Source organism: Dasypus novemcinctus, chromosome 2, assembly GCF_030445035.2.
Source record: "Dasypus novemcinctus isolate mDasNov1 chromosome 2, mDasNov1.1.hap2, whole genome shotgun sequence".
In the NCBI taxonomy this organism is placed as follows: domain Eukaryota; kingdom Metazoa; phylum Chordata; class Mammalia; order Cingulata; family Dasypodidae; genus Dasypus; species Dasypus novemcinctus.
Genome location: NC_080674.1, coordinates 25833873 through 25844822, shown reverse-complemented (window position 1 = coordinate 25844822; position 10950 = coordinate 25833873). Strand labels below are relative to the sequence as shown.

General features: G+C 47.9%; 1 pseudogene; it reads right to left on the bottom strand.

The window, feature by feature from the left end:
* Nucleotides 1-318: 318 nt before the first annotated feature.
* LOC101447636 (KH domain-containing, RNA-binding, signal transduction-associated protein 3 pseudogene) lies at nucleotides 319-1283 on the bottom strand (annotated as a pseudogene).
* Between the last annotated feature and the right edge of the window lie 9667 nt (nucleotides 1284-10950).

Genomic DNA, 10950 nt, shown 5'->3' with positions numbered 1-10950 from the left:
ATTGAAAGGGCAGACATATTAAAAGAATGGATTTACATATTTAGTAAACCTATTTTTTACCATTAGTTAATCAAAGATGTTTTTTTTTTTTTTCCTTTTGATGACCTATTTTTTATATACAGTTGGGAAACAACAAAATTTTACATATCTTTTTGGTTTTTTTTCCTGCCCAGGTTTCAGTAAAATAGTTTTAAGGGCCATCCATTCAGATTTTTAAGCACTTGAGCTATTAAAAAGGAATGTTCATAGAAAAATATTACTTTGAACAGTTTACAGAATTGGTGGGGACTGACTACTTCACAACATTAGAGAGTGCAATCAGTATCTGCCATATGCCCTGTCTTGGTAGATTCCCTTTGCTTTCCTTTTGGAAGGGGACTTGTGTCTTGAGTACACTCCTCCTGCCTGAAGTCATTGTAAGTCTCCTCATGGAGTCCATGTCCATAATCATAGTAATCAGCACCACACTGTGCTGAGTGCCATAGCTGTTATCTCAAGAATCATAACTCTTCATCATATACAGTACTATATCCATCATCATAGTCTTAGCATCCATAGATCTCCTGTGCAGGTGGTGGCTATAGAGCTCTGTACCCAGTTGAGCAGACTACTCTTAACTCTGGGCGTGAGAAGTCCTCTTCCCCCACTCTCTGATCCTTGAGTGGGGAAGTTGGTGTCCCTTGAGGAACATCGTCTCTAACTGGGAGTGTGTGATTCTTCCCTTCCCCTGGTTATTCTTGTGGTTGGTACTATTTGCATTTTCTGAATCATCATTCAAATACGTTAATTCCTAGAGCTATACTTGCCTGATTTCATCATCACAGTCAGGAATAAGGAACTTTTTATTTCTTCCAAGGCATGTCCCACCCAGGCATATGCATCTCCTGGAGAGGCAAAGACTTCAATGAGAATGTGGAGATCATCACTCAGGTCTGCTTCTCCACTTTTCCACAACTATTCTTGCTTTGTCTTGTCTCACTTGGAAACTTTTCCAAGTATGGACATTTTTGTCAGGGTTTCTTCCTGTAAATTCTTCAGAGAATTAATCGTGGACCTAAACGTCTACCCACAAAGTTGAACTTAGAGAACTGTTTTACAGGAATTTACACTTTCTATCTTAGCTTCATGTTCTTAATAATCACCACATCAATGTACTTTTCTTCATCCTTGATTTCTTTTTGAAACTTTTCTATTTCTTGGTTCTCCAGCTGTAGATGGTGCATAAAGGAGGAGTCCAGGGAATCCTTTTCCACCAACAGCTCTGGCAGGTATTTCTCCTCCATACTAGAGCCTACTCCAGGTAGCCAGGCAGTCAGGGACCGGGAATCTGCCTGCTTCCCCCATGTCACTGAACCGGGCCCCACCATACAAGCAGGGCGGGCAGCATGGATTCACGTGTCTAATTGATGGCTGGCTGGGTTGGACGCTCACGTCCTTTTGCTACCAACCAACACCTGGCATGCAGGGAGAGTATTGTTTAGCCCCGACATGCACTACAGTATTCAGTCTCCTTGATGCTGGATGACCGTTGGAGGCTGAGTTCTCCTCCCGGCAAGGCTGACATGGAGGAGGCAGGGTGGAGCAAAATGGTGACTTCCATCAAGTCCAGTTGTTGCTGGGAGCCAACAATCACTCAGTTTACCTCGGGGCCCTGCTAAAGCTACCTTGGTGGGAGAATCAGAGACCACCCCTGTTTCTGCTGAGCTAAGGTTGGAACATCAAAAAGCCACTTGTTCCCTGACACGACTTTGTGAAGGTAGTCAGAACACCACTTATCTCTGGTTCCTTTGATAATGAAACAATCAGCGACTTTGGGGTCCTTTGTAATGAACTCTTCTTTCAGATTCCTTTTTTGAGGGAAAAAGGGAAGACACAGAATAGTTTTTATTCCCATACAAGGCTCTGACTGATATGCTATTCCAAAGTCATATAAAATAAGTTGGAATTAATCTGTCATTCACTGAAGGAACATTTGTTAATGTTATTTATGTGTACCCAACATAACAGCATATAGTATGAATGGCAAAATAGATTAAAAAAACATAGATTTAGCCTTTGAAAGTATATAGTTTTACTGTTGTAACACTAAATGTAGTATTAAAACATCCAAAGACATTAATTTGGTAAATTATGACTTCTATTATTTTATAAATTGCGGCGGCTTGCTCGGTCGGTAGAGGTGGGGTCTGGCTGCGGACGAGGGGTCGGTCCAGCTCTGGACGAGGGGTCGGTCCCGCTTGGGACGAGGGGTCGGTCCCACTTGGGACGAGGGGTCGGTCCGGCAGCAGACGAGGGATCGGTCTCACAAGGGGTTGCGCGGTTCGGCTGACGGGGTCGCCCGGCAAAGCCGGCGACGAAGGGGTCGCCCGGCGAAGCCGGCGACGAAGGGGTCGCCCGGAGAAGCAGGCGACGAAGGGGTCGCCCGGAGAAGCAGGCGACGAACTGGGGACAAGGGAGGCCAGGCCCTTGTCGGGGGCTCTCAGGACTGGAGGGCGCACGGCAGAAGAACTACCGCGGAGACAAGGTAAACACGCAAGTCCACTTTACTGAGGGAGAGGCAACAGTTTTATAGGGGCTGGGGAAGGCTGATTGGTCGAAGCCACGCCCTGTTCTGATTGGTTGCCGGCGAAAGGTCAGTGGGCGGTACTGGACGGGGGAGGGGTGGTGGTTAGGGATTGGCTGTCGCTGTTGCTGGGGGAAGGGGCAGGGTTTAGGGATTGGTGGCTGCTGTTGCTGGGGTGGAGGGCAGACTTGAGTTTCCCGCCCACGCCTGGCTGTTGCTGCTGTCGGGGGAGGGGAAAAGGGCGGGCTGGATTTTTCCGCCCACACCTGGCTGTTGCTGCTGTCGGGGGAGGGGAAAAGGGCGGGCTGGATTTTTCCGCCCACACCTGGCTGTTGCTGCTGTCGGGGGAGGGGAAAAGGGCAGACTGGAATTTTCTGCCCTGCGCCTGCGCAGGGAGAAAGAAGAAGAAGGGTGCCGCCCCACAAGGCATCGGGTGGCGCCATCTGGGAGGAGGGGCGGCCGCGGAAGCATGGCTGCCGAGAAGGGGAGACCCGAGGGCACTCTGCGCCCATGCCGAGCTTCCTTCAGGGGTGGCGGTGAGTCCGACCAGCCACCCTATTATGGGGGCAGTGGAATTAGGCCTACCGCGGCCGCTCCCCTGCCAGGCCAGCAAACCACATTTCAGCCCGAGGGGTGACCGCATTTCCCCCTTCTTTTCAAATAAGGGCCAGGATGGCAGCAGCAACAAGTAGCTGAGGCCCAAGAGGCAGTAAGCAATGAGGGAAGCGGGGCTGAAGAGGGAGGTGAGTATGACGGGGATACAAATGTACAATTTGGGGGGCAGTATCTTGCCGTTGCAAGCAAGGGTGGCCAATGTCCAATTCTCATTTATCTCGGTGGCTATAAGGTCCATGTGCTGTTAAAAGTCCAGGATGATAGCGCGTTACAGGTGGTTGATCTCTTCTTGGTGGCGAAGAGTGGCAGAGGTAGACTATGTGATGGTCTGGAGGATCGCAGTGGTGAGGACAAGTTGCGTCAGGGCACCAGCGACGGTGGTGGCGGCAGCGTCGGGAGTGGTGGAGACGTAGGCGAGGACAAGAAGGCCAAGGTCTCCACGGGCCGAGAGAGGCCGATGTTAACAGGGCAGGCCGACATGGGGCGGCCCAATCTGCAATGTAATGGGGGTTCAAGCAAAAAAGGAGGGGGGCGGGGGACGAGAAGGGACGCTTTTAGATGGCTGAGAAGAGGAGTGAGGTTGAGACAGGAGGAAGCTCCGCAGAAGTATGGGGAGGCAAAAGCAGAAACGTTATTAGATGCTAGAAAGCAGGCCGCAGGCCGGGGAAAGCGGGTTGCGGGCCGTTTTGCGGGCCTGGAGCTGCTTGAGAGCGATGGCGGCATGGGGGGCCGCGGTTACAGAAGACTTGGGGTTGTTTCAGAGAGATCTTACACCGGTGAGTGTCTAGGAGACTGGTGAGGGCCCGAACTTGTGGGGCTTGCTTAGCAGATAGGATGTTGAAAGAGATCTTACACCGGTGAGTGTCTAGGAGACCGGTGAGAGCCCGAACTTGTGGGGCTTGCTTAGCAGATAGGATGTTACCCATTGCTAATGGCCTTTTGGAGCCGATAAGAAAAGGGGCCCTTACCTTGAGAGCGCGGCGATGGGAGCCGAGGTGCGCGGTGAGACGAGGGGTCGGAGCCGGTGGGGCTCCGACGGTGGTCGCGGGCCAAGAGAAGGCCCCGACGAGGGGAGGGCGGAGCGACGAGCAGTGGAGCAAGGCAAAGGGGAGCAAGTGAGGAGGGGAAGAGGCAGAGGTGAAGGCAGGAGTGGAGGTGCTCAGGCACGCGCTCCTGAGAGTTTTATTGGCGCCTCTTAATCATAGCGGGTCGGTATAAGCCCCCGACATGGAAGGAGAAAGCCATCCAGCGATTCTCCCAGACCGCCGTGGATCATATGAGGTCACCAAGGTTCAGGAGCAGCAATGCAGAGCGAAAAGATAGGGGTGAGAAGAGAGGAGAGCGTAGGGCTATGGTAGGGTTACTTCAGACGTGCAAGCGCGTGCTCCCGAGAAATCCAAGGCTCCTCTTAATCATAGCGGGTTGGTATAAGCCCCCGACATGGAAGGAGAAAGCCATCCAGCGATTCTCCCAGACCGCCGTGGATCATATGAGGTAGCCAAGGCTCAGGTAGCAGCAGTGTTGCATGAGAGAAGTCCCAAGGTGAGAAGAGAGGGGGGAGGGGGCCGCCAGGTTATGGAGTGAGGCTGTGGTGGAGTTGCCTTGCCCCACGTTGGGCGCCAACTGCGGCGGCTTGCTCGGTCGGTAGAGGTGGGGTCTGGCTGCGGACGAGGGGTCGGTCCAGCTCTGGACGAGGGGTCGGTCCCGCTTGGGACGAGGGGTCGGTCCCACTTGGGACGAGGGGTCGGTCCGGCAGCAGACGAGGGATCGGTCTCACAAGGGGTTGCGCGGTTCGGCTGACGGGGTCGCCCGGCGAAGCCGGCGACGAAGGGGTCGCCCGGCGAAGCCGGCGACGAAGGGGTCGCCCGGCGAAGCCGGCGACGAAGGGGTCGCCCGGAGAAGCAGGCGACGAAGGGGTCGCCCGGAGAAGCAGGCGACAAACTGGGGACAAGGGAGGCCAGGCCCTTGTCGGGGGCTCTCAGGACTGGAGGGCGCACGGCAGAAGAACTACCGCGGAGACAAGGTAAACACGCAAGTCCACTTTACTGAGGGAGAGGCAACAGTTTTATAGGGGCTGGGGAAGGCTGATTGGTCGAAGCCACGCCCTGTTCTGATTGGTTGCCGGCGAAAGGTCAGTGGGCGGTACTGGACGGGGGAGGGGTGGTGGTTAGGGATTGGCTGTCGCTGTTGCTGGGGGAAGGGGCAGGGTTTAGGAATTGGTGGCTGCTGTTGCTGGGGTGGAGGGCAGACTTGAGTTTCCCGCCCACGCCTGGCTGTTGCTGCTGTCGGGGGAGGGGAAAAGGGCGGGCTGGATTTTTCCGCCCACACCTGGCTGTTGCTGCTGTCGGGGGAGGGGAAAAGGGCGGGCTGGATTTTTCCGCCCACACCTGGCTGTTGCTGCTGTCGGGGGAGGGGAAAAGGGCAGACTGGAATTTTCTGCCCTGCGCCTGCGCAGGGAGAAAGAAGAAGAAGGGTGCCGCCCCACAAGGCATCGGGTGGCGCCATCTGGGAGGAGGGGCGGCCGCGGAAGCATGGCTGCCGAGAAGGGGAGACCCGAGGGCACTCTGCGCCCATGCCGAGCTTCCTTCAGGGGTGGCGGTGAGTCCGACCAGCCACCCTATTATGGGGGCAGTGGAATTAGGCCTACCGCGGCCGCTCCCCTGCCAGGCCAGCAAACCACATTTCAGCCCGAGGGGTGACCGCAATAAATTAAAGTATCCACATACATTCTTAAGAAAAGTAGAGTAGAGGAATATTATGAGCATTAAATTATCATGGTGTTAATCAGGATTTTGGTAAGAAAAACATAAATCACTTGTATTGTACATGGCTTTGCATTTTTCTCACATCTCTTTCCCCCTTTAGTCAGCTTTATGTTTCTTCATAGTTACATAGAGAGCCTTGGGAAACAACTGTTTCTGAAATTGTGACTGATAAAGTATGCTTGGACTCGTATCCCAGGAAACATGAGAATAATCTAATCTTTGAGGTGCTTGACCATCTTCATATCAATGGATATGAAGATCCCTTATGTAATTACTGTAATGATGTAACTTCAACCTTATTGACAAACATTGTATATGCTCATTTTACATAGTTATTGTGAAAGCGTATCTTCTACCCTGCTGAGAAACAATGCAAATGCTCAGTCCTTGATTATCCTGAGCACTGCACTTTTTATTCATGCTCCCCTTTCACCTGCCCTCTCCATATGCATATAAACTTGTAGTATAAAAGGCCCTCTTGCTTTGTGACAAGTGCCCCTGGAGCCTCCAAGGGCCATGTTCTCCGCTGCTACCACAGATTAGGATTTAGGCCATGACCAGGTTTTGACTCTCCAAGAAAGAGGCTCTCCCCTCCACACCATCCAGGGCGAGGCCCCACTTAAACCCCTGTTAAACATTCTCTGCTTGCCAAGCTGGACTTGGAGTCTTTTTTTTGGTCTGACAGATCCCTCTCAGTTCAGTGGGAAGCTGTCATTTTATACTGATTCCTGCTCTATTCCAAACAATTGATGTAGTGGACAAGGTTCATAAGACCAAGGCAAGAGCCAGGGCAGGGATTCATCCATGAGAGGTGATGAGCTGGGATGGCCTGTTGACTCTACATGGGGCGGGGTCACTCATTTGCTTAATTGCTGTGGACCTCCACATCAGTCTGGGGCCACCAGAAAAACATTGATGAGAGTAGAGTTTACATTACAGGAACAGAAGATTCTGAAGTTTAGTAAAGATAGCAGGCACTCTGATGCAGCAGTCTACTAGACATTGATATGGGCAGTAAGGTTAGCTACAGCAGAATGTCCAGAGAAAAACAAAGAAACCCACCATTTGCAGGAAGAGTTATGGATAGAATAGGATTTGTGGACTTCCACCACCATCTTAGTGACAGGTCTCTCTGAGCACCTAGATAAGAAGGATGAAAACATGAAAATACTGCCTGTCAATTTTTAAAACTAGGATGTCATTAAAAAACCCCAACCTAAGGTGTGGGCTATCTTAACTAAGAAGGATTGGTACTCTTACTAGTTAAAAAGTAACAAACTCCCTGAAGGAAAGAATATTCAAATAGTCCAGGAAACTTTAGTCCTCACAAGGCTCTATACTCCCTGCCTGTGAACATCACCAAACAGCCTGTTTGGGCACCTCGTGTAAACTCATACTTTCTTCTCACACCCTATGAAATGTCTTTGTTCTCAGATCCCTTATACTCTCCCTCCTTTCTGCATTTCTTTGCAGAGAGTTAACCTCATTTTTTGACTTGCCACCATCGAAAGTCTCTCCTGTTCATAAGTCCTAAAAAAGCTCATGTATAACCAATAGAAAAAAAAGAAGAAGAAGGATTGTATCCTAAGACATGGAACCCTTGAGAGAAAGAGTATAGTGATTCAGAAGTAGAAGAAGAACCTGCATGTTTGTCTTTTTTTTTTTTTTTTTTGGTAACTAGGGCTGAGGATTGAACCTGGGACCTCATATATGGGTGATTGGCACTCAACCACTGAACCACATTGACTTCCCTGAATTCTTTTTATCATTTGTTTTGCTTGTTGTTTGTTTTTCTATTTTCAGTTCAGGAACCAAACCTGGGGCCTCCTATATGGTAGGCAGATGCTCAACTACTTGAGTGATGTCTACTCCTACCCATATCTTTATGTTAGACTGCTTGAGCAAAGGAAGACTAAATCACAGATACAGCATCCTGCATAAACAGGAATGCTTATCAAGGCACCTGTTAATGAAACCAGTCTTGTAAGAGAATACTTTGCCAGAGAATTAATTGAAATAGGGAAAACATTCTGGCAACATCCCCATGAATCCCTGGTCATTTAGATGGTCATTTATGGGATAGTGGAGCAAATGGAATTAGTTTGTCTGCAGGGGGAGCAGAGAAATCGAGTAATATTATTACTAATCACATCTTAAGGCAAAAGTTAAATAACTTGTGGGGTAGTGATGGAAACCATTTTCTTATGGATTGGCTTATTCTTGCATTTAGAGATATATGGATGATACCATGAGAGCTTTCCAGTCCACCTAGAGAGTAGAAAACAATTGAAGAAAACCAAGCTATGTTGAGAGAATTGGATATGAGCGAGTCAATTTATAATTCAGTTTTCTCGAGACTCGATCATACAATGATTATTGGGGAAATGAGAAAAAAAAATCATAAATTTGGGAACAGGAGAGTGGTATGGTGCATTATTGCTCTCCTAAGTCTCTTGGTCACAAAGGAGATATATGCCATAAAGGAAACTATGGCTGATCTTACTGACGTTAGCAGAAATAAACTGAGGAAAAATTTGAGGGACCCAAGAGAGTGAGGAACAAATTAAAGAGTATTCTCGGGGAACCTCAAAGCCAGTGATTGAAAGCTCAACAATCAAATGTTTTATCATGATAACCCATGAGCAAATGTGGACAGATATCCTAAGGACAGGTGTGGCTCAGGAGAAAATTGATAGACAACCAAATTCTGAGTTGGTTAATTTGTGGAAAGCTTTAAAATTGAAGAAAAATTTACAAAGCTTTGTAAAGATGTCTACTACTTCACAAAGCTTTGAGACATCTCATACTAAGCATACAGTAATTTCATTGACCCCAGAAGAAAAAGATCTTATTGGGTGGACCCCTCCAGAGTCCTTTCTCTGAGGAGAAGGTCAAGGTTGCCTACATGCGAGGGCTCTACAGGGTGCCTAGCGCCTAGATATGGAACTTACTATATATTGGACCCCTCGCAATAAGCAAAACATGTGTATAGAAGCTGAATGTATGTTAATTTATGGAAATCCTGAAAATCATCAAGGGCAGTGTGTTACTGTGGATGGGTATGGGAACTATGCTGTATTAGTGAGGCAAACACATCTGGTTCTCAGGGTGAGTAAATACCATCCCCCTACCTCATCCCTCATATCTCCAGGACTATACCGTACATGTATCTCCCCAGTAAGAAAATATTTTAGGAACTGATGTTTTAATGATTCACACTTTTCACACTCTTGTTGAGGAATTTTACCTAAAGATATACATAATTAAAACTGTCTTATGTGTTTGGGCTAAATGGAAGTCAGTGCTTTTATCAGCGCAATGGTGCATAGTGCATACCAAACAATATCATTTGCTGGTTAGCCACCAAGAAATAACTGCTACTGTTGGTGAATTAGCAAAAGTACAAATTATATACTCAGCCCAAAGCCCATTTAATAGCCTCATATGGCCAGTAAAGAAACCAGATGGTACTTGGAGGATGACAGTGAACTATCAGGAGTTAAATAAAGTTATTCCTCCAATACATGCTGTGGTCCCAACATAGCTGAACTTTTAAACTGGCTGAATCTTAAATTAGGAGCTGTCCATGCTGTTCTTGACCTTGCCAAGTACATTTTTAGTGTTCTTTTGGATCCTCAGTCTCAAGATCAGTTTGCCTTCACATGAGAAGGTCAACAATGGATCTTTACTCTCTTGCCGCAGGCCTTTCTCCCCATTTCCACCATCTCTCATGGGATGGTGGCCCAGAACCAGTCCACAATTGTCAAACCATAAGTTGCTGCTTTGTTTCATTAAATGGAAGGCAGAATTTGAAAATTATGATCTCAGACATTTAACGAAGGGGATTTACAAATTAAATGTAGAAAATGCAGCCAAGCTTCTCTTTGTAGCTTCCAGCAAAATGATAGAGGAAAGAGATAGGTAAGAAGTGAATTGTTAAGAACAAAAAAAACAGAAACTGATTCCAGAAATTCCAAGCCTTTAGAAATCAAGAACCCAGATGGTACTGCCCCATTTAAGGAATTAATTAACCTTGGAACTTGTAAGAGAGGATTGAAAATGCAGTTATCAAGGAAGGACTTGTGGAAATTCTTGCTGTCTGATAGCTTGGACCCCTGCTTCCTGCATGCTAAACTGACTAGTTTTTTGTGAAATCTGAACAAACAAAACCACTGTCAGGCTGGACTAAAGGGGCATGGAGGAGAGAAATGGAAGGGAAAACAGCTTTAAGAGAAAAACCATGGAAGCTGAGGTCTGGAATTAAGATATCACCTTGAGTCAAGAAAGGAACCCCAAATATGTTTATGGAGAGGCTGATTTTTCCCCAGCAGTTGAAGAGGGTGGATGTTCCAGCCTGCAGATCAGGGAGACTTTTCTTGCCCCAAGCTACAGAGAGGATGGAGCACATTTCCCAAGGGTTGGGGAGAGTGAGATCTCTATCCCTATGGGATGGGGAGAATGAGGTCAACACCCCGTTTTCTGAGGGGGTTGAGCCTATTCCCCATAAATTAGGAAAGACCAGGTCACCACCTCATTGTTCTGAGTAATTGGGCCTGTATGCTAGAGATTAGGGAGAATTTTGCCACTACCTCAATATATTGAGGCAGTTGAGACTTTACTCTAGAGATTGGGTATATTATGGCCATCACCCTGATGTTCTTGGAGGGTAAGGTCTAGAATTTAATACAACCAAAGGGTATCATGACTAGAGGAACTGACCAGTGTACAAACATAATCAGTGTCTTTTTTTTGAAATCATAAGTAATAATAATCTGCTAAAGTATGTATTTGGGGTTAAAGCTTATAGTTACAAAAGCCTTGAAGAGTTCAACTCAAGGTACTATAAGAGATACTTTCTCACCAAAGTCTCTTGCCACATATGGAAGCAAGATGGCAGGCAATCACTGACTGGTCTCTTGGGCTTCCTTCCTCTTAAGGCTCCCTGCACCCCTTCTGATCTCAGCTGTAGGCCAGCAGAGGGCTCATCTCTATTCCTGGGGTTTTAGC